Source organism: Aethalodelphis obliquidens, unplaced genomic scaffold, assembly GCF_003676395.1.
Source record: "Aethalodelphis obliquidens isolate GAN/ISIS:26980383/991018 unplaced genomic scaffold, ASM367639v1 scaffold15, whole genome shotgun sequence".
Taxonomy (NCBI): domain Eukaryota; kingdom Metazoa; phylum Chordata; class Mammalia; order Artiodactyla; family Delphinidae; genus Aethalodelphis; species Aethalodelphis obliquidens.
In genome coordinates, this window is record NW_020837959.1 from 22421205 (window position 1) to 22446518 (window position 25314).

Sequence of the window (25314 nt, forward strand, 5' to 3'; positions counted from 1 at the left end):
TTTTTTTTTAATATTTTTATTGGTGTGTAATTTCTTTACAATGTTGTATTAGTTTCTGCTGTGTAACAAAGTGAATCAGCTATACATATACATATATCCCCATATCCCCTCCCTCTTGAGTCACCCTCCCACCCTCCCTATCCCACCCCTCTAGGTGTCACAAAGCACTGAGCTGACCTACCTATGCGATACAGCTGCTTCCCACTAGCTAGCTCTTTTACATTTGGTAGTGTATGTCAATGCTACTCTCTCACTTCGTCCCAGCTTACCCTTCCCCTTCCCCGTGTCCTCAGGTCCATTTTCTACATCTAAGATGCCTATTGTTTAAATTTTTCACCACATTTTTTTTCATCTTGCACTTCAGTCCTTTTCACCTTGAACATAGCTCAATGTAGGAGGTAACTAGTTTGGGTGGGATGCAAGTGAGACTTTATCACAATGGACAAGTCTGTTCTGCCAAAGGATTGTTTGTGAGGTCAACTCAGTTTGTTTCCATCCATATAAAATGAAATAATTTTAAAAAATAGCCTACTATGTGCCTTGCTTAGTGACTAGGTATTAAGGATGAAAAGGAGAATATGAACAAACTCAGCTCGCAAACACTTTATATTGTGTCTAAATAGTTTCTCACCAACATTTCTGCATCCTTGACTATATACTGTTATATATTAAACTTGTTCTCTCATTTCACAAATAATCCTCTTTTAATGAACAAACATTTTGAAATTAGTTTCCCATCCACTTTCTTATTATTAGCTAACATTGTTATATATCAGACACTTAACAGATAGTAGTTACATGCTTTACATACATTATTATATAATCCAAAGAAAAACTCTATGAAATAAATCCTCTTGATATCCACTTTTTATAAATGATGACATTGTGGTTTTGATGGATGAAGAAACTTATACAAAGTCCTGCAACTAGCATTCTGCTCTGCAATCACATGGAAAAAATATTCTGACCCCAGGGCCAAATTTTCAGTCACTGTGGTAAAATATTTAATCACAACTTCTATTCTCTTTAAGTAAGTTTATTTAAATCTAATGTTTTCCAAAACTGTTAGCACTAAGCATGGGATAAAGAAATAGTTACTTTTCCATTGTCTACAACATTTATGAATAACCTGATTTCCAACCATTCAATACATAATCTGATTAAGTTCTTGAGAGCAATTTTGTATGGCAGATATCACTATCCACCATTTTCAAATGAAGATAAACTGGCTCAGAAACTCTAAGGGTTTTGCCCAGTATTACACAGATGATACGTGTCCCAGCTAAAATATCAGCTTCCACTTTTTTCCCATTAATTTCTTTGGATTCTTCCATGGCTCTAGTGCAGATTTTGATAAATTTTGGTAAAACACACTAAGTGTGTCCTTCCATTAGTCATGTAACTTGGCTTATTCTAACAATGTATACAAATAAACTTGGCAAAAGAAGAAGAAATGAAATGGGTATAGTTGTGGTACCTATATTTATGCAACAGCCGAGAGATGGAGTAGAATAAGAGAGTGACAGCGCAGTGAGTAAATTCCTTCTCAAATACCTGATGCCACAGCTCAGAGCAAACTAGGTATTTAAATTAACCTACCTCCATGGAGAAAGGAATTCCACAAGCTTATCTCCAGGAGTTGCAAGCTAGAACCCAAAAGACCCTTTGCTAAAACCCCTGCTGAAGAAATTATTTATTCTTTTCTAAATTACACAGGTTGTACGATGTAGAACAGGAATTTCCCTAGATCAAAATCCAGGAAAATAGGGTTTCTGCCTGACATGGAAAAGAGAAGTAAATTCTGTTTTGTGAGTATGAAAATCGTTTAGCATGGTAAGTAAGACAAAATTATAATCTACTTCTCTCCCAACCAGCTTTTCATAAGCTTCACCTGCTACTGCAAATCGCTCAGGTACTCAGACATTCTCTATGCCATGAATACTGCCTTTGCACAGCAGTAAAATTTTGTGTGTGTTCTTCCTCCACCTGGATATACATTCCATGCTCCATGTGTTCTTTAAGCTAGCATATTATATTCCTTCAGGAACATCTAACTCTAGGTGTTCATGTCTATGAATACTATCTTGATTATATAAGACAGTGGGCTCTTTTCTTTGTTTCCACAGTATTCTGCTTATTCCTGTATATCCAGTATGCATTTTTCTCTGTTGAAGTGTAGGGGAGGAAAATTTTCCATTCTTCCCTACTGGTTCATTGGCTGATCTAATAATTAAATTGACATAAGACAGATTAATAAGGGAAAAATTTTAATTTTATACATATGGGATTCCCATAAAAATATGAGACTCAAAAAATGACCAGAGCTGGAAGCTTTTATACCTTTTAGCCAAAGAAACAATAAATTTGTAAAGAATTAACAAGACAAAGGGGTTTGGGCTTGGAGGATTAAGTTAATGAAGAAGTAACAAGTTTGGTTTATATAGCCTTCTCAGCCCTAAATTCCCTGTCTCTGCTAATAAGGATGCCTTCTACCCTCCTGGTACAGGGACAGTACCTTTCACATAAGAGATTTATCTCCTGTTTCAGGGAGACAAATGAGGGTGAGAATGGCCTTCTTGTACCGGCTGTTTCTCAAATACGTTTAATTCAATATAATCAGTAAGCCAACGTGGCATATTACAGGGTGACATGTTCTGAACTCTTGGAGAAACCATTTGTGGTTGCTTGTCTGGCTCCACAAAAAACTTATAAATTCTTGAGGGAAAGGCTGTGTCTCATTTAGTTTCTTGGCATCAAACACAATCCCTGTTATTAGTAAATGTTAAATTAAAGAAATGGATGCATTTAAAACATTTCCAGAATAAAAAGTTATGGTGTTTCCTGCTAGATGGGTGAAGAATTCATACTGTTTTTGAGAGGTCTTTGGATGGGGGTGGGGGGATCCTAATAGCATCTTTCTTCTTTCTGCTAACATATATATATGGCTATCTTAAAGTCATTTATAATACTGTCTGCAAGGGACTTATAATTATACCTAATTATGATGCAACATCATGAACTTATATATATTTAATGTGGCAATCAAATTTATTGCTATTTTTATTTTATTATAACAGTAAATGCTATTCCTTAGATTTTATGTAGCCCATTCATTGTCTGGGAGCTTAAAAGAATTAGTGAAAATACAGTATTCAGTAAGAAAGTGTCATCAGGAAAACAAACACTATACACATGTAGTATTAGATGTCAGTGAAAAATCATAGTACATGCTTAGGTGTTGTCTTTGATCTTATAGGTAAATAAAAATAGCCCTATAAGCCATTGATTTTTCAAACTCTAATGTACATGTGAATCACCTGGGAATCTTACTAAAATGCAGATTTGGATGCAGTAAGTTTGGAGTGAAGCCTGAGGATCTCCCTGTCCAACAAGCTCACCAGCTTCTTCAACTACGCATTAGAGTTGAGACACATATTGAAGGGAAAGTTGTGTTTGTCTCTAGCAATTAAAAAAAATTAAAATTGAAATGTTGAGTAGAATCCCTCCTTCCTGCTTAACTCAGAGTCTATTTTGATCAAGAGACTTAACACATTGAGAACTAAGGAGCTTCTTTGAAATTAAGTGGAACACCAGTAGTATTCAGATATAAAAAAGAATTTCAGGCAGACACATGTAGAGGGTATGCTTTGGATGTCAAATCACAATGGTAGATTCTGGGCTCACGGAAACAATGCAACTGAAGCAAGAAAGTGTTGAGCTATTTAGCTAGAAAGATATGCCAATATAGTCTGAGAGCAGAGGAGCCCACTGCTTCTAACTAGAACCACACATCACAACTTAAGATAACTTGAATATGCCCCTCCTAGACTATTCTGGTGAAGTGTGTATCCTGAGGGAATAGAAAGCCAAATGTCCAAATATAAACAAATAATTATAGAATAAAACTCCTAAGCATCTCTGCCGTCACCTTCAGTCAAATGAGTAGCAGTTGAGTTTCAGTTAACTGACCAGGTTAGTAATGAGGTTGCAATGAAACAGTATCTGAGGGAGAGCTGACCACCTGCTAGTGAGGTGGAGGTGACGTTTGAGTAATAGATTTAAAAAAATGTGTTTGCTTCTGTAATTTGGTCCAAACAACAATTGTATCAGCTAAACAATATGATATATAAGGTAAGATACGAAATACCATTATTATCATTCTGAGAGTTTATAACATATTCTGAATATTAAAAGATGTTAGGTATTTTAGGGATTTTGTTTTTAATACCTTAACCCTAATGTGATCTCTTCATAGATGATAGCTGTAACGACAGATTTAAGTATGCTAAATGTTTCGATTTGAAATTCTAATGGAGTAATTATTATAAAATATATGATTTTTCATTGTCAGTGAAAATTACAATGCAACACACAGAAAGCTTTTAACTGACTGAAAATAGTTTTTAGAGTGTCAGTTTATGCCATACCGTAAGTAATTGCCTAAGCAGCCAATTATATTTTTATTGGGGACACATATGATAAAACAACTGAAATAGTTGAGGCTTATAATAACATCCTAAATTATTATCTTAATACTTTTAACCTTGATACCCACTTTCCACATACCATACACAACTTTTTTCCAAAAGTGATATGCTATTGTATATTTATAGGTAAAATAACAAAAACTGTGGTAAAAAGCTTAACCTGAAATAGTTATTTTCTGATCTGGCCCTGAGAAATATTTTCTAGCACCATTTACATAAGCTTTCCTCTTGAAACTTTGGTTCCAGCTATGCACAATGACTTGCAATTTTCAAAATGCGTTATGCTCTTGTACATTTATTTTGTAGCATACACTGTTCTTTTTTTTTTTTTTTTGCGGTACGCGGACCTCTCACTGTTGTGGCCTCTACCGTTGTGGAGCACAGGCTCCGGACATGCAGGCTCAGCGGCCATGGCTCACGGGCCTAGCCGCTCCGCAGCATGTGGGATCTTCCCGGACCGGGGCACGAACCCGTGTCCCCTGCATCGGTAGGCGCACTCAACCACTGCGCCACCAGGGAAGCCCCAATCAGGTTAATTCTTAATCTGATGTCAATAGTCAGTTCAAGAATTACTTTTCCCAGGAAACCTCATTCTAAAAGAGAGTTAAGCCCTCCTTTACAGTCTGTAGAGATTGATATCTATCAATATTATATCTGTTAATCACACTGTTATTGTAATTTTCTAATAATATTAATAAAAGGTAACTAACATTTGGATGCTATTCCAGGCAAACATCCATTTATTCATTTTTCCTAATAACAACTCTGAGAGAGAGATTTGTTAACATCCTAGTATTTCAAATAAGGAAAGTGAGGCACAGAAAGGGTTAAACAACTTGCCTAAGGTCTCATATCTACTACATCGCAGAGGCAAAGCACTGCATTATGAATTTTATTCCATTATCATATTCCTCAATAAAAAACTCAGCACCCAGCACAAGGAATTACTCATAGCCAGTTCTTAATATGTATTTGTTGAATGTTGAATGAGATAGAGGAAATACACCAAAGACATGTCAGTTCAGTACTTATTGAAGTTGCTTCATCATGTCTGATTAATTACTGTTCACAGGAGAGGCATCAAGATTTAAAGTTTAAAAGCTTATGAACAAACTCGCATATGGTGAATTCAACATTTTTTTTTTCCTCCTGTGTAAATGAATTTAGTTTACAGACAGGTGTTTAATTTAGGTATGTAGACTAACATATCAGAAATGATAAGGAAGAATTGAGCAGAAATTTAGAGAAGGTCAGTGCAGTCATAAAATGAAATTCCGTTATTGCCCTCTTAGAATTCTTCTATCATTCATTTAACTTCTCAGTAGCATTATTTTGTGATCTCAGGATGCTCAATCATTTTAATGCTTTGGGTAGACACTTTAAGTACATGATCATAAATCACCATGAGGAGGGTAAAGCCAGAATATTTTGTTTGTGAGTTTGCTGTTGCCAGTGTCATTTGTAATGAGAATATTCTTCTGTGTGTTTGATAAGAGAACAAAGATTCTGAGGGAAACATGAGCAACCTTAGTTTAGTTATACAAAAAAATGATATGCATTAGATAAAGAATATTTCAGTCTATTTATTAGAAATATTTAAAAATAGATTTTCATATATATAATTTAAAAACTTATATCAGCTGTTAGAAACCATAGTTGTTTTCATAAAAAGACATCATTTTCCTTCAGATTCCTCATCAAGCTTGCCTCATACAGATAATGTTCTTTGATGGCTTTCCTCATCTTCTCCATTTTCTGGAAATGCCAACTTCTTACCATCTCATGCCCTACTTTCCCAGGCTTGGAAATAACAATCTGAATTGTTATTTCAGATTAAATAAATAATAAATTAAATTAAATAAATTAAATTTAAATAATAAATCTGTTATTTCAGATTAAATAAATCTGAAATAACAATCTTAATTGATCTCATCATTTGAGTTTCTATAATGCTTATATTATATAACACTTTATACTCTTCTTTGCCTTGTTTTGTGAATTATTTAGTCACTTAGTTGACATTTATTGTGCAACTACTACAAACCAAACATGCTGAGATGTAAATATAGGTAAACAATATAAATAAATAAATCTGGATCAAGAAGAACCACATTCAAGTCAAATATGGGGACCATCACAAGATCCTGAACTTTGAATCTATGCCATGACTGAATGGGACTTTTGAGTGGTCTACCTAGGGGAAGGAAGAGAATTTCTTTGTGTGCTTACAGGAGGAAACTAAATGTTTGAACAAGAGGACAGATTCTGTTAGATATTATCAAAGAAAATTTGCTTCTCCTTTGAACCAACCCTGTTCTTGTCGGAGGATTATATTGACACTTCCCTTGAACTCATGCTGGTCATGCGATTTGCTTTTACCAATGAAATGTAACTGTGAATGTCATGTGCCACTTCTGGGCAAGAGCTTTAAGAGCCACCACGAGATTCTGCTATCTCTTTTCTCATGTGTGTGAGTCTGAATAATTACAGGCAGAGGCTGTGTCTTTAGCTTGGATTCAGAAATGAAGAAGAGTTGGAACACAGCCAAGGTTGACCTGTAAAAGACATTAACATAAATGAGAAATACATTTTTGGTTTTTGTAAGCTAATGATATTTGGATTTGTTATTGTAAGATGACTTAGTCTGAACTAGATGATAAAGAAATAAGACAAAACCTGTTATCACCTGTGCCATCATGAAACTTATAGTGTATTAGCACAGAAAGTTCTTAATTTAAGAATGACAGCAACAGGGAGTTCCCTGCCGGTCCAGTGGTTAGTGGATGCCACGCTTTCACTGCCAAGGGCCCAGGTTTGATCCCTGGAACTAGGATTAACCGGGATCCCACAGGCTGCTCAGCAGCATGGCCAAAGGGGATTGGGGGGTGGGGGGTGGCAGGGAATGACAACACAAATACAAAATTGCAACTAAGAAAAGTGTTACAAAAAACTTGTAAGAGATTTTATTAAAGGAATTTGCACAAGTAAATGGATGTCAATGGAAGTTATCACGAGCAGAACTTCCCTCAGACCCTGGCAAATGGGCTCCTGCACAGGTTTCATGCCTCAGTGGACCCAAACTTTGGAATGCTTTCCTCAGAAATTTCCAAGTCTCATTCTGATGCCTGGGACAAGCTGAGACTGGCAATGCCATCCGAATTGCCTAAATCTGAAACAGGATGGCATGGGTTCCAGGCCCCACTGCTGCCCTTCAAATTCTTCCGTAACTTGATTCCATTTATTGTGGCCATGATGGTTCTTTTTAATTGACCTATCAGTCTTTCAGGGTCTTTCAGTAACTTCCTCCTATTTCACAGGCATTTACCATATAGTGAAAACCATTATTGTTTTCGACTTCAAAGTAACTCTGTCAATTTAAAACCTGATGTTACTTAAATGATTTAAAAACGTTTTTCATACATACCTTTCAAATATGTCCAAATTTAACTAACCATCTGAAATTACTCCCTTATTTATCAAGTTATGATTACCCAATTATGCAGATTATTAAATTCATGTTTACAGATTTTAAGGAGCAACTATTCTGTATACCTTAGCTTCACCTAGGCAGGACATTCTCATTAACTTTCTGAAAATTCTGTAGTTCACTTTTTAGGGCCAAGATCCTTTCCCACCCCAATAACAATTAAAGAAAACTTATTCCCTAGAACTACCCTACTTAGGTAGATATTTGATCCTATTTTACTTTCATGTAATACTAGATTTGCCTCTAAGAATCCATTTTATTCAGCATATCTTCCCTCCTTCCTTTATTTATGTATTTATTTTTGCCATTTTCCTTGTTTATTTTTGGCCGGCTGTATGCAAACTTCTTTTTAAAAATGGACATGCTAACTGATTCTAAAAGAAAAAAGTAAAAAGCACTGGCTTAAATTATCTTTATCTGTTCATTGATAACATCAACTCTCTCACTCTTTGATCTCAGTGGAGTTCCCAGATACCTTACAACCATTGTTTAAAATCTATACAATGGAAAATACAGAAATAAGTCAAGTGGTAATGCTAGGGCCAAGAATATCACCAGAATCCCAAAGACAAGACACAATAATTAAAATGGTTAACTGTGGCCATCACTGAGTCAGTTCATTTTTGAAGCCTGAAACAGTTTTAAATGAGTAGGAAGAAAATATGAAGCAGCCATCCAAGGTTACCAACTTGTATCTGACTTATCATTTTAAAGGACATTAAACCCATAAACTAGTGTTTGCCCCCTCTTAGAACATTTAAAATGATATTGCAATCTGAAATCCAGGTGAATAAATGTATTCTCCATACTGATGACCATAAATCCATAAATTCTGCACATGCCTGATGAAGTAAGTCTTAGAAGAAAATTGTTTCAATGTATCTTTTCCTGAAAATCAAATATCAGCCTCAACCAAAGAGCTGCTGCATGCATACCAAGCATTTTGTTCTCCTGGGTGAAACATCGATCTCAACTCCTAAAGGTAGCTTCTTTGTGTACAATTTGAGGCCCATATCAATATTTAAGGTGTTCACTAGTGTATAACACAGAAATTTAACCTTGAATATTAAAGAGAAACACTGTAATCAGAAATAATATCTTTGGTTTAGTGAGAAAACCAGAATCATGATGAGTACTTCAGTAGTAAGGGGTTTAGTAAAATAATTAAACCTTATACGAAAGAGGAAGCGCTGGGAAGTGGAAGTGCTTATACAAAAGTGGAAGGGTCAATCGGAAAATTTGAGTCAGAGCCACTAAAGACTCTACTTGAAGGACTGACAGGTGACAATATGGACCTTTGAAGAGATAATGGAAAAAAAAATACATCCATCTTCCTAAGAAGGGGGAAGCTCATGAAGAGGGACTCTGTGCAGCTAATACCTCTGTAGCTTCACAGCCGAGGGGTGGGGTGACAAGGCCATTATTAGTCAACAGGACCAGAAGCTGGGAAGACAACCTGAATGCAGAACAGAGAATGGCTGGGGCCCACCTCTGTGCCTTTCACGATATCTGAACACAATGACCTTTGTAGAAAAACGGACACTGCTTCAGTTTTGCCTTCCAAATCTCATGCAAAGTCTCTTTATGATCATTTCTAACTTTGAATCATAGAGCGGAAGAAAGTCTGGGAAACATAGTTTCCATCCTAACCAAATTGGCATTAGCACAGTCCAGGAAATAGAGCTTGCATTAAGCTTGAAAAAGAGTTTAGGCTACTCTGATGTTTGCTTTATTTATAGTATTACTGGAATGTAAACATTTTCTAAGCTTCTCTTCCTCACATTGCTGAGAAGAACAATTTCTTAACAGCACCAGGATAATTATACCAACAAGATTATATTCCTTTAGCTCTTTCTTCTGTATCCAGCTGCTATACCTCTTCCCAAGTCTTCATCTCAGATTGAGAAAATAAAAGTATTTGGGAAGGAACTCTCTTAAATTGTTATCTCTAAATCTCAAACCCAGCCTCAGTCTGCAATTATGGTCTTTGTCGTCCCTCCTGGTAAATGGGAGGATTATTCCAGCTCTCCTCCAAGTCCAAACAGTCCACTTGCCCTCCAGACTTTAAAACTCTTCTTAACTGCCTATTTTATCTCTATTTGTCATTTACAATTGAACATGACTTCGATGGAACAAGTTATTTTCTCCACCTAAGTTTATTAACCTGCCAGTGTTCCTTGTTCTGAAATTAGTACCACTCTCTCTTCAGTTGTTCAAGCCAAAAACACAGGAGTCATCCTTTGCCAGTTTCCCTATTTCCTCCTCCAATAGTTGAATGCAGCTCTGAAAATTATACAGTGGTTTTGGTCCTGCTGTATTCATTTATTTTTGCCAGGTCTTATCACTGGAAATTAGCCTTTGTCCCACAACCTAGCGAATATTCTTGGTTATTAATATTTATAGATTATGAATCTATATCATAATAACTGACTCCTGGGTAATCACCTCGTAGCTAAACCATTTCCAGAAGTATTAACCAGACTCATCCATCTTCTAGTGGACACTTACAGGAATGCCTACTTTCTAAGCATTCCAGTTCTAGAAAGTGACCCTCTTCTTTTTGCCTACTCGATTGCAGCTTCTTCTGTATGGGAACAATACCTACAACCCCACTCCAGTTTACAGGACCCGCGATAGCCAAACTGTGTAAATCAATCTCTTCCTAGAAATGTTGGAAAATAGAACTAGAAAATAAGTCCAGTATCTCTCATGGTAGCTGAAACCCTTACATATAAAAACAAGAAACTGTCAATATACAGGTTAGATCAGGTGAAGCATAAAAGAAAAACCTACGTTTTGAAAAGAGAAGGAAGTTAATGAGCATTCTCACAAAGGCAAACAGAGACCACGGAGGGAACGAGAAATCTGTTGACAGATGAATCCCTGACTCCAACTTTCTGAGATCTAGTGGAATTCCTGTTGTTGAGCTCTGTGAGATGCCTCAGTATGTTACAACAAATTCCTCTTTAAACTGAGACTAGCCCAACTAACTTTGTTACTTACATTCAGCAAAATGTTAACTATTACATGCTCTTTAGATATTCCCTGAGTTGCATTTCTAGAATCCAACTCTGCAGTTTCTTTTGTTCCTGGCTGCAATTTGGGTCTCATGAGAGACTGAAATAAATTTTCCTTCCTTGCTTGCTCTGTGTTTTAGGGAAAAAAACCATTATTTCTTATACTGGAGTCTATTGCACTATTTATCATGACCCGTTATATTGTAGTCACTTATGTGTGTTTATCTCCTGCAAGACTCTAAGTTCCTTTCCTGGAGGACAAGGCAATATTTTATCCTTCATTCTATCACAGCTAGTACCTAGAGAAGTGCTTGGCCCATGGGTGGGTTCAAAATAAAATATTTATTAAATTATGTGGTATGTTTGAACATATAACTTTAATTACAAATATATTAAGGGGTGAAATGTTGGTGTTATTTCATTTAATCCAATGAAGTTTAGAATGTGTTCAATGAACAATTTTAGTTCCTAAAAAATGACCTATTTATCCTGATCAGGTCACTGCTTAATGGTTTAAGAAGCCATATATTAATGTAATTGCAAGTTATGATTTTAAAAATAAGTTTCAGTGTGCCTTTAACTACTGGCTGTATTCCAAGTCTCATTGTAAGAAAGTGATCCATGTATGTCATGCTTTGTAGTAAGTTTCTTCAATTATTGAATGACTCTGCTTTACAGTTCTTCATGTGACCAGGCAGTTCATAAACACCCTGGTTATTGGAAAATTACTAAAGCTATATACTAATTCAAAATGTCTCCATAATATGAGAATTTTAAAAATGTAAATTATTTAAAATCATTTCCCACCAATTTGGAGCAGTAATTAAATTGTTTTCACCTCACAAATTATTATGTTTATTTGTTGTGCTGCTTTTCAGCCTTGGATTATGAGATTTAGCATAGTTTTGACAGGAAGATAGGTCATCAGAATAAATGAGAGGCGTACTTGACAGAAATCTAAGAAATTCAACAATTTGGACCATGGAAGAACTGAGAAGTTGGAGTTAAGACAGAAGTGAAGGTGCAGAACTCAGCAAAGCAATCAACAGCAAAAAAAAGTCAAGAACATAATAATTATAATCACGTTAAACCAACCAAAGAGTAATTCTGATGTTTCAGCAACCAGTAGGAAAACAATTTAAAGACACAAGAAAAGAATATTATAGAACAACACAGGGTGGATGATTAAAACACAAGGAAATAATCAGAAATCAGGGTCTCTCATCAAGATAATAGACTGCCTACATACTGTTTCTCCTTTTGCTCTCCAAATCTTACCTATGGGAGAGCCAGAAGGGCAAACAACAAAACAAAACAATGGAGTAAGCCTGCTATAGAAAGGAGAACAGAAAACAGGAGTCACCAGCAGATAAGATATTTAGTAGCTTATGGAGCATGGAAAGCTGCTGCTAGTATCAGTTTGCCTTGTGTATCTATTTGCCTTGATTACCTTCCACAGTCTACTCTGTTGAGAGGAAAAATTAAGGAATACATGACCATATCAAACTCAGTTCAGTGGGAAACTAAGCTGATCTCTGGTTTGCCACCTAGCTATGCTGCTCAGCTTATCTCTTTCCTCCTGCCTCTCACTGCCTCCCCCTTCCCTTTTTCTTTCATGGCAATTTTACATCAACAAACTCAAGAAGGGGGACTAGACAGTACTCCATTTAAACATTTTTAATTTATGGACACATACTTAAAGAAAAAAATATCAGTCTCTAATTTTAAAAGAAATCTTGAATTCTGATCATTTGGCCATTTATCTTAATTTTTCCTCTAGTATTTTGTCTACTTGGTTCCTTTTGTCTTGTGTATTTTGACACCAATTGCTGAGCTATTAGCATTGATCTCTTTCCTTGTTTCCCAAACACTGTTCCTCAAAACTATATATCAGGCCAATCACCAGCATGTTGCAAGATGGAGAGAGAAAGGGAGTGAGAAAAGGAGATGAGAGAGTTCTAGTTTTTTTTGCAATTCGGTGTCTTTTGAGGGATTCTTTTGCAAGAGGTTAGGGGTGTCATTGAAAATGGCCACATGGAATAGATGAGAGTTGTCTGCAGAGTACTTCATACACTTTATGCTCAATTTTTTAATTGTCAGCAAGAACGAGAGAAAGGTATTACCCATGGAGAGAGTGGCTGTAATCACTATAGAAACAAGAACAGCAGCAATTATTTCTGGGAAATGGAATGGGATGTGGTGTGCAGTAGATTTTCATTTTAATTTTGTATTCATCAGATCAGTTTGACTTGTGTGTTGTACACATAGGGCAAAAGCAAATATTGATAATTAAAAGTAAAAAAAGAATTAGCTAGATAGCAATAGCAGGGGCAGGTTGACAAGGCATATTATCAAGACATCAAAATCTCCAGTAAAAATAAAGAGATTCAGAATAGATGAGACTCCAACTATTCTGGCCTAGGAGGACATTAGTAGCAGACATAGCTTTCTTTGGTCCAAAGGCTGGTATGGCCATCACAGAGCCAGGAACAATACAAGAATGGGTGACTGTAATTGACAAGTGGAAACAAAATTTGAAGGACTAGTTTGATGGGGCAAAAAGAAGTAAAATTTTCTGTCAGGTTGATATGGAAAATCCTCATGATATTTTGTAATTCTACAATAACTGGAAGGATATTTTCTCAGTTTCATGTGTTGAGTACTCATATATGAAGTCAGAAAAAAGTGTATTCCACTTAACTTCAGATCCAGTCTCCATCTGTTATTGCCTGCGTGAACCTGGGCATGTTGTTTCATCTCTAGTGTCAGCTTCCTCATTGGAAAAAACAGAATAAAAACAGCACTTAGCTTATACACACTGAGTAAATGAGACATTTTATGTTTATCACCAAGGATGTATAGGGGCTTCCCTGGTGGCACAGTGGTTGACAGTCCGCCTGCCGTTGCAGGGGACACGGGTTCGTGCCCCGGTCCGGAAAGATCCCGCATGCTGCGGAGTGGCTGGGCCCGTTAGCCATGGCCGCTGAGCCTGCGTGTCCGGAGCCTGTGCTCCGCAACTGGAGAGGCCACAACAATGAGAGGCCCGCGTACCGCAAAAAAAAAAAAAAAAAAGGATGAACAAGTTTTCCAGAAGAAACACTCTAAGGAGAGAAATTAGAATTGCATTTAAATTTAAGTCAGTCATGTATATTATGGAGTAAAATGTGTATGTAGAAAAATATCAAACTTCTGGTGAAGGATTTGTGATACAAATTCCAATACATGTTTACTATGACTTACAAAGAATTAATTTAGGAAAATATAGCAGAAGTGGTGAACTCAATGCATTTTCTATTAGATTGTTTCACATACTCCATCTGATTTACAGCACACAAAAAATGTGCTACTTTTGTAATAAGAAAAATGAAAATTAGAGCAGTGTTATCCCACAGTAACTAATTAGAGAGCTGTGATTTAAAGCCAAGTTGGTTTTAATCCTAAATTTATGATTCCAAAATACCTATTATAATATCTGTAATACCACACTACCTCTCAACAGGTGAGTGGGAAAAGAGAAGTAAACTCCTTGACCTTCCCCTCCATACTCAGCTCCTTATCCACCTCTAAATTAAAGTCCCTCAATTTAATATTAAATATGACCTCCAGATGAGCAGGGCTCATTTTTTGTAAATTCTGTTCCTTTGGGATTGGTTGGCAGTTAGAAAGTTGGTCTCCTTGGTGTGCCTCCCTGTTTATCCTAGGTGATCTGCTCTCTGGTCCCTATTTGCAATGAAGATAAATGTGAAAATAACATTGCCACAAAACACTATACCACTTGCTTAGAATGTATGCTCACACAATCAGTATCTTCCAAGCATAGGTTTTTGATATATTTGGAAAAAATTTTAAGAATATACAAAAGATATCCCAATGTAGAAATAAAAGGAGGTTAACTGGATATATATATATATATAATGGTGTATTATTTGAAATAGGTAATTGAAATAGGAATTATTTGAAAGGACTATCTTTACAAAGAGTACAGTCTGTTACAGTAAAAGACACAGTCAATTAGATGTTATTCCAATTATTTTTTACATAAAAAATTAAGAGATCATGTTTGATAACTATTAATCAAAAAGACTAATTTTATAAAACAATAGCATTGTTTTATTTTCAAGTGCATCACAAAATTATTTCATAACCTTTATTCCCTTTTTGAATCTCATAGACATGTAGTAGCATTTTATATTTTAAACTATAGATATTTATTGCTTTGTGATTGAATTATAGGTATCTTTTTGACAAATAAGTATTATTTCAGGTTTTAGGCTTTACATATTTTTCATCATCCAAGTAATAAATATATGACAATTTTTAATAAAATTCATAAATATTTTAATTAAGACTATATTTCTATAAAAACAGAGTTATGATCTAAAAGTATTCTGCAAGAACACTGCCAAAGATATATTAGAAAACAGATACATAATAAAATTTAAAGTTTTAATATGACTTTTATGTAATTTTTGAATAATGAGGAGAAACTACTAGGTATATCTGTGTTTTGAAATTTAAAGCTAAAGTTACTATAAGAAATATCCTAAACAACATGATTATGAATTTCATGAATAGGCTAAAATATTAGTGTGTAAATATAATTTTGTTTATGAAACCAGCATCACTTTACATGTATTCTTTACAAAGTGTGCTTTCTTTTTTTTGTATCTAAATTGGATAATGTTTGTACTTCTGCCTTGATGTACAGAAGTAACTCACTTTTCTCAAAAAAATATTTTACTTAGTAAATGTAGTTATGCTAAAAGAAAAAAGAAGAAAACCTAGATATTTCTCAGAACAAGACATGAAAAGAAAAAATATGAAGCAAAAAAAAGATAACATTAAATCAAAAACAAAAATCCTCCAATATGCAATTCTGTTTTCAATAATTTTGTTCATTTTTGTAATTTGCTAATGACTATTTTATAAGTTCTATTTATACAAAAAAAACCCTGATAAACTATGTTAAACTTATTCATCAATATTCACACGTTTAAAACTAAATGTCTGGCAGTCAAATAAAATATTTGTTAACAGAAACGTTTAGCATGTTAAACCAAAAATATTTTATAATGTAAATTTTCAGTTTAGTAGAGGAACAACCAAATTTGCTTATGGAACTTAAGATACCATACAGAATTACCTATGCTAAAGATCTATATAAAAAACTTATGAGAAATTTGAACAGTTCCAGATCACATAAAGGAAGGGGAAAGTATTGTGATTGTGGTCTGTCAACACTCGTCCTTGAGTGTGTTTCTTTCAAGTCCCTAGGAGTAATACTATCACTTCTGTAGACAACGATGAGAAAAAGGAAGAAAAAAAGTCACGATTATTGCATGCCAAAACTGACTCTGCTGTTGAGAAGGTTTTATAAGCCCTGTAGTACTTCATTGTGCACAGGTAAGATGAAACTGACAAGCGAGCAGATGGTAGCTTGATGAAGAATGCTTTTATTAATCTATAAAAATATTCCAAAGTATCCCTGCTGGGTGCCATAATAGTAAAATAAAATAAAATTAAATACTATAAATTATGGCTTAAGTCCTAAGGGGAAGGGAGGTATGTGTGTATATAGAATAGGCAGCAACAGAATTACTGTGGATAGTGTTACATAGTGAAGAAAAATAAGAGTAAAGAATGCTACTTTATGTTTAATTTTCCTGTGGGCAAACAATGGTCATTCAAATAGCCCATTAATAAAAGGTTATCTGACAACATAAAATGAAAAATAACATATTAAAAACAAAATATCTATTTAATTGACTTCATGTTAAATTATTAACTATGTGATTTCTTATTGCTCTGAGCCAAAATATTAACTTTTTTCTAAATATGTGTGATATAAATATGCACTTGGGAAAGATTCAAACTTAACATGTTAGTGAATTTTAGACTAACTCTTATTCTGAAATTTCCACTTAAACTGTTTAGGTTCATGTGTGTGTGCGTGCATGTGTGTGTGTGTGTGTGTGTGTGTGTTTGTATGTGCAGGAATTAATTATATAATAATGATAAAATACAAAATAATGCAAACAGTGTGATAGCATTTGTGTAAATTGTTTAAAAACCATAAACCTTTCCACATATTTCTCTATATATGCAGATATATAACTGAATAGATTAAAAAAGACAGGATATACAATAATGTAATAAGAGTTATTATCAGATTCACTTTTAATTACAATTTGAAACGTAACTTTATTCTTCTGTAGACATTTATTACATAATTAAGGTTATTTTTGAAAGGAAAAAATAGCTTTAAATACTGCATTTTTACTTATTTTACCACTAAGCTATTCACTAATATAAGTAGTTCTGATAAACCAGAGTCTCTTAGATATAATGGGCTGAAATAATATCTACAATAATCAAGTCTTGCTCAGAAGTTTCTTCAAATTTCTAAGTTGGAAAGCTTTCTTTGCAGATTAATACTCTAATTAATGTGTCATACACAACTTTAAGTGACTTTTCACCTTCTCTTGTCAGATTTCAGATGTAATGTATGTATGAGATAAAATAGATTGTGTTTTAATATGAGCATTTTGCCAGTAGGCAAGAAAAAATGCTTATACTTTGGTAATTTTCCAAAGAATGTATCAACAAAAAAAGGATTTACATGAAAAATATGCACAAGTTTATAGCATAACTTATCCCTTAGTGTCCTAGTTTTGCTAGATAAGTTTAAACACATATGAATATATTGTATACAATAAAAATGAAAATTGATAGATTGTTATAATCTTATAGAAAATCACAAAAGGACCCAGTTAAACTAATAAGAATATCAGAAGTTATATAATATTTTATTATAATCATTTTAGTCATCCTTATTTTTTATACCATGTACTAGTCCAAATTCCTAGCTATTATTTTTATTTACATTTTTCCATTCCTCAATTCTTTTAAAATGATAGCTAGAGAAAATATGTAAACACAACATCCTAAAACCACTGCAATTCTAAACTAAACAGTAATCAGGATTCATCTGGAGAGGTCCATGTATCACACCATACGAAACCTCACTCCACTTTAGTCTTCACAGCATATAATTAAAGTGACTAAAATGAAAAAAAATTCAAATTAATGCGTCACACTTCAAAACGATGGTGTTAGATGGCATCATCAAAGTACTGTCTTCAAATATTCAGCTTCAATGTGGAAAAAATATTATATTGGAAGAAGAGAGTAATAGAGAAAGGAAACAAAAGTGGAAAAATTAAAGACAAAAATGCTAATATATTTTGACCCTGAATAATAAAATTTAAACTTGTATACAAAAATTGTGAAGACAGGCTAACATTAACATTAATTCTGACTATTCTCCCTTGTTGTATATACAAATGGAAGAAAAATCTCAAAAGAGGATGAATTGCACTTAGTTGAAAAAGCCAGGGATTATTCTAAAAATAGAACAGAACTTATTGACAGTAAGTACACACAAAAAGAGTACCATCAGTATTTATTTCAGTGGTCAGAGAAAGAGACCACGTAGTTCAGCCACTGCTAGCATTCTGTTTTGCCAGAATCTGCTGATCCATCTAAGATCGAGCCTTCTGAATCTCATGAAAGTGCCTGAAAGATGCAACCAAGTTCACTCCCAGAGCCCTGGTAACAATGAAGGATGGGAAGTATGGATTTCCAGCTTTCCTTCATCTTCAAGGTGGAATGGACGTTGAGAGCCAAACCATCATTCTGCACATCCTTGTTCAGGAAGTCCGGGAGATTGTATGAGGAGCAAAGATTTTTTTTAAAGTGCCTGAACAAAAGGCATTGGACATTGAAATTTTCACAGTTGAAAATTTCACAGAGTAATCGAGATGTACCTGTTTTCAAAACAATTAATTTGTGGTAGGGCTATTTTTTGTTTGTTTGTTTTTTTGTTTTGCGGTACGCGGGCCTCTTAATGTTGTGGCCTCTCCCATTGCGGAGCACAAGCTCCGGACGTGCAGGCTCAGCGGCCATAGCTCACAGGCCCAGCCGCTCCGCGGCATGTGGGATCTTCCCGGACCGGGGTACGAACCCGTGTCCCCTGCATCGGCAGGCGGACTCTCAACCACTGCGCCACCAAGGAAGCCTGGTAGGGCTATTTTTTAAGAAGACACTTCAACACTTTTATAAGCCAATATCATTATGTATCATAAAACACAAACCATTTGCAGTCAGTCATTTTTATCTTCAAGTAAGATGAGACACAGATATTCTGTTTTAATTTAATTTAAATTTATTGATTTTTATTGAAGTCTAGTTGATTTACAATGTTGTGTTAGTTTCAGGTGTACAGTAAAGTGATTCAGTTATACATATACATATATATACATATATATTTACATATGTATATATTTTTTCAGATTTTTTTCCCATATGGGTTATTACAAAAGGTTGAGTATAGTTCCCTGTGCTATATACAGTGGGTCCTTGTTGTTTATCTATTTTGTATATAGTAGTGTGTATATCTGACTCCCAAATTCCTAATTTATCCCTTCCCCACCACCTTTCCTCTTTGGTAACGATAAGTTTGTTTTCTATGTCTGTGAGTCTACTTCTGCTTTGTAAATATGTTCATTTGTATCATTTTTTTAGAGTCCACATGTAAGTGATATCATATGATATTTATTTTTCTCTGTCTCACTTAATTCACTCAGTATGACAATCTCTAGGTCCATCCATGTTGCTGCAAATGGCATTATTTTGTTGTATTTTTATGGCTGAGTAATATTCTATTGTATATATGTACCACATCATCTTTATCCATTCATCTGTCGATGGACTTTTAGGTTGCTTCCATGTCTTGGCTATAGTAAATAGTGCTGTAATGAGCACTGGGGTGCATGCATCTTTTCGAATTATGGTTTTCACTGGACATATTCCAAGGAGTGGGATTGCAGGATCATATGGTAGCTCTATTTTTAGTTTTTTAAGGATCCTCCATAGCATTCTTCATAGTGGCTGTACCAATTTATATTCCCACCAACAGTGTAGGAGGGTTCCCTTTTCTCCACACCCTCTCCAGCATTTGTTATTTGTAGGCTTTTTGATGATATTCATTCAGACTGGTGTGAGGTGATACCTCATTGCAGTTTTGATTTGCATTTCTCTAATAATTAACTATGTTGAGCATCTTTTCATGTGTCTTTTGGCCATCTGTATGTCTTCTTTGGAGAAATGTCTATTTAGGTCTTCTGCCCATTTTTTGATTGGGTTGTTTTTTTTCTTGATATTGAGCTGTATGAGCTGTTTGTATGTTTTGGAGATTAATCCCTTGTCAGTTGCATCATTTGCAAATATTCTCTCCCATTCTATAGGTTGTCTTTTTGTTTTGTTTATGGTTTCCCAGATATTTTTATCTGACTCTACCTTCAAAGAATCTCTTCTTCCATTGATACTTTGAGATCTTTTTAGCAATTGCTTGTTTTATTTTATTATTTGCAGCAACTGCAATATTTTTGGTAGTCAATTTAGTTTCAAAGAAATTGTTCCATGTTTTACCTTCTTACATTCCTTTATATAAGTGGCAATTCCACTACATTACTGGTATCAATTTCAGTGTCATTATATTCATATTCTACCTGCTCAGAAAGCCTTTGAACTACACCAAGAATTCTTGAAATAGAAGCTTTGACTTATTTATTGTTTTCTTCCCCTCTTGAGAATTATAAATATATAAAAGAAAGTTTTTACAAAATTTGAAATAGCATAAGGCTCTAGAAAAAAATATGTTCAGTAAGCATTTTCAGCAAAAATTGAATAATTGACTTGTTGGTGTCAGTATATGTGATTTCTATTTCAGAACTTTTATAGTATTGGAATAAATGTATAATAAAAATCTACTGAAGGATTGCCCTTTCTGTATTTCATTGCTTTCTTTGCCTTTAATCCTGTTCAACCAACTAGCACCTTTAAAACTGATAAATGATAAATCTGTTCCAGCTGGGAAATGGGGATGAGTGAGAAACAGGAAATAATGGGCGAGGCTGGGGAAGTCTTCAGACTTAGGGTGCCCTTTGGGGAGTGAGTTAGGGGAAAGGAGAGGCAACAAAAGGAAAGAGCAAAGAAGGGTGATTCTCTGGAGTAAAATATTGTTTGAGATATTCAAATCAAACAAATAGACACCACTGTGACAGAACAAAGTTTAGGACCTACAGGTCAGAATATAATCTATAGTAAATTTTCAAAGAAAATTTCTCTGAAGCTTCAATAAAATGATAAAAGAACATAATGCATTCATACATTTTTTAACATTACTCTCATATATCAAATGGTACTTCAGAAAATAAAGTATGTTTTATGTACGTCACATTTACTAGGAAAATTCAGAGCCACTTGTAATCACAAATTAATTTTGCTCCAAAAGGGCAGCTTAACTTCAACAAAATATATCAATCTTCATTGATGTTTTCTAGTGACTTAATATATGATCAACTTTGTAAATTTGATAAAAGTATTATAAGCAATTATAAAGGAAATTATTTTTCCTATATTTAGGGCATAGAATATTCCAATTATTATTATTTTTTTCCTTTGGATTTGCTTTGCTCTTATTATTTTTTTTTTTTAACTATAGTAACTTTTTTTTACATTAGGTCCTTGTTGGTTATCTATTTTAAAAATCTTAAATATAGCAGTGTGTACAATTATTTTTAAATTAGTATTGATTACTGCTCCTAATAATACATTTAAAAAATTATTATCATTAGTTACAATATACTTTTATTTGCTTTCTAAGAAAACCTATCGTACATTAATAAATGTCTCAAGTCATCTGTTATTTTTAGTAGTTGAAGACAATAGTCATGTACACAGTTTTATTAAAGAATTTAATAAATACAACTAAACAGCTGACTTGATTGATCTGATTTGCAGCACATTGCTTCAAAGTAAATGCATATTATTTAGAGAAGTTGAATAATTTATCATTACTCTATTAAGGTATTAATCTCATTCAGAGATTCCTGTATAAATCAGCTTCCAACTACTTTAATAGCCCCTTGCATCCACTCATACTTCAACTAAACAAACATACTATGGCTCCTGATTTTTCATCCATTCATCCTACCTGGTCTTCTCATGTTCTTTCTGCTAGTGATTGGCACATTGTTTACCTAGTTCCTCCATCTAAAAACTGGGTATTGTACTTGACTCTCCCTATATGTTCCATCTCATAGAAGATATTTAAACAAATTTCATTTCTGATAACTTTAGAATCTTTCAATTTTTATCCTTCTTCACTAACACCATTTTAATCAGAATTACCCTCATCATTCTCTTAGATGATTGCAAGTGATTAAAACACACTGGGAAACATACCTCCTGCCTCCGACACATGCCCACTCCAAACAGTAGACATTAATCTTCAAAACATAAATTTGATCTTGTCACTATTCCAGTCCTTCAATGGTTTACCGTTTTTCTTAGAATATAGTGCTAACTCCTTAATCACTGGATATTTTTGTGTTCACTCTGGAGCACTCTTCTTCCTCTTCAGTTAGTGAAATCTCTCAGCTTCAAATGTCACTTTTTCAAAAGAGCTTTTAATCCACACCCACTACTGAGACTAAGTGTATGTCCACACATAGCACTTATTAGAGTTGTAGTTTTTCATTTACCTGTGCAATGTTCTCTGCACCCATTCCTAAATAGAACATAGAATATGTTTGTGTTGTTCACTATACCTCCCAGCACTTAGCACGAGAGTTAACACATGTTAGAGACCAAAATACTTTTTGAATGAACGTGTGGATAAATGAATGTGTACATAAATAAATGAATCTGAGCTTGGGTGGTTCTTTAAATAGACCTACACCACTCTTAATGTGTATTTGTGTATATGTGTGTGCAGTTCCTTAACACAAAAACGTTCAACAAACTCCCAGCTCTGTAGACTTACCAACTTCTTATCCTTACAGTTTGAGATAGCATAACTAATATAAAATTCATCAGTTTCTTTTTTTATATTATTACTTGAATAAAAACAAGTATTTGTATTTTTCTTAACTAACCCTGTAATCATATGTATTATTCATGGAATATTTGAATAAATTCCTGTAATAAATCAAGGCAGCTTTAGTTGTAAATATAAGTAGTTAGCCTCTTCTCTCCTTATTATCAGTGGTGTCATTAAAAAGAAGCTCTAGAACATTCAGAATTACTGATTTCTTTGTCAAAAATCTAGGTAGAGGGAAAAATCATTGCAATATGAAAGAACTAATAAGAACTTACTTTCACTTTATCATGCAAATGAGAGATCAAAATTTTAAATCATAACCTATTCTCTGACAGACAATAAGTATTAAATTAGAACATGTCAACTCCTTTGAAGCGTTTTTATTGCTTAGCTTCTCCTGTTCCTCACTAGTATCAAATAAAATACACAGAGGGAACACAATTGATAAATCAATTGTCAGTGTTAGATAATTAGTTCCATTATTCCCAAATTTAAGTATTAAAATTTAATATATCCATTACAAAATTGCAGAATTGTAAGAATACTAAGAAAGTTGATGCTCATAAATACAGTGCTTAACTGAAAACTATAATTAAAATTTTGAGAACTAATTCAAGACATGTGAAAAGACCCCAGATGCTTTGGGTTTAAAGATTTTGATAATTGTTCATGCATATTAGGCATTTTAAAAGATCTTTGTATACTAAATTATTTTGAAAATTGTCTTCATGTATCTTATTTCATGAAAACAACTTTTTAAATATTTCAATGAGTTATTAGACCAAAGAATAAATCACTTTGAAATAGAATTAAGCAAATAAAAAATAAACGTTTTCCCAAAGATATCACAAGTATGTCTTTAGTAATCTAAAAAGATTGTATCCTGTTATTGTATACATTATCTTTCAGATAAAATATTTTAAAATTCATTTTCAGTATATTCTTGTTTTATTCAGTTCCTTGACTTCTCTATGTGTCTTGATTTTTTTTTAATTGAAATATAGTTGAGGTACTATATTGTTAGTTTCAGATGTATTACATAGTGATTTGACATTTGCATATATTACAAAATGATCACCACAGTAAGTCTAGTAATGAGCTGTGCTCATACAAAATTATTACAATATTATTAACCATATTCCTTATGCTGAATATTACATCCTCATGGCTTATTTCTTTTGTAACTAAGAAAGCTACACAAGGTGGACTCTTCTGAATTCAAAACTTTCCTCTTCGTTTTGCTAACTGAATGACCCTTGGTAATTTGTTTAAACTTTCTGTTCTTCATTGTTCTCATCTGTGAAATGGGGCAACTAATAGTACCTACCAATAGAGCTGTTAATAGCATTAAATAAATTAATACAAGTAACAGTGCCTAGAACATAATAGATACTAAATTCTTAGCATTTATTGCTGTTTTTGTTCCATTACGTTGCTGAAAAAAATTTTTTGATTAATAAATAGGACAAGATAGACAAGGTTAGGCTTTTGCTCAGTATTGGATACACATTCTTTGTTAGGTATAAAAATAATGAATGCATAGTCAACTAAGTTGAATAGTAGCATTAATGTCTTATAAAATGTGAATAGCATATGGTTTTAATCTAAAAATACATTGAACATTTTTATTTTTAATACCATTCTTAACTTGGGGTAAGCATTCCACTTCTGTCACTTGCTAATTGTATGTTCTTGACCTCTCTTTTCCCACCTGTAAACTCTGAATAAACAGAGTTACTTTTTCATATGTTATTGTTAAGAAAGTTATGTTTTTATACCAAGTCAAAATAAATGCTCACTATTACTACAACTATTGATACATTAATGATGAAAACCACAAGTTAGGCATCACCACAACAGACCACCAAAATATAGTGGCTTTGATTTCTTAGTTGAAGTGTCTTTCAAATTCTAGAGATTAATCTGTTTAATATAAATAGCTAAAGCAAGCATAATAGATAAAATAATTCCATTTTTAAGTGCTCTTACCACAAAAACAAAACAAAACAAATAAACAAAAAATAAAACAGAGTAGGCGGAAACATTTGGAATAACTGATATGTTTGTTTGGATATTGATTATCATGATGGTTTCATAGGTGTATGCTGATTACCAAACCCATAAGTTATATAGATTAAATAAAACCATTTTTTATAATAAGTTATACCTCAATAAAGGTTAAAAAAAGGAATACATTTTTCTGATTTGATAATATTACTTACTTACATAATTATAAAATTCTACTTTGCTTAAGTGTATACATACTATAATGTGTGAAGGAATAATTTTTTTTATTAGGGCATGCTGTTGCCTAATTTGGTAGATATAACTAAGGTGAAATTGGGGATTTCTGAGAGGAAGATGTTAAGCAAGCATAAT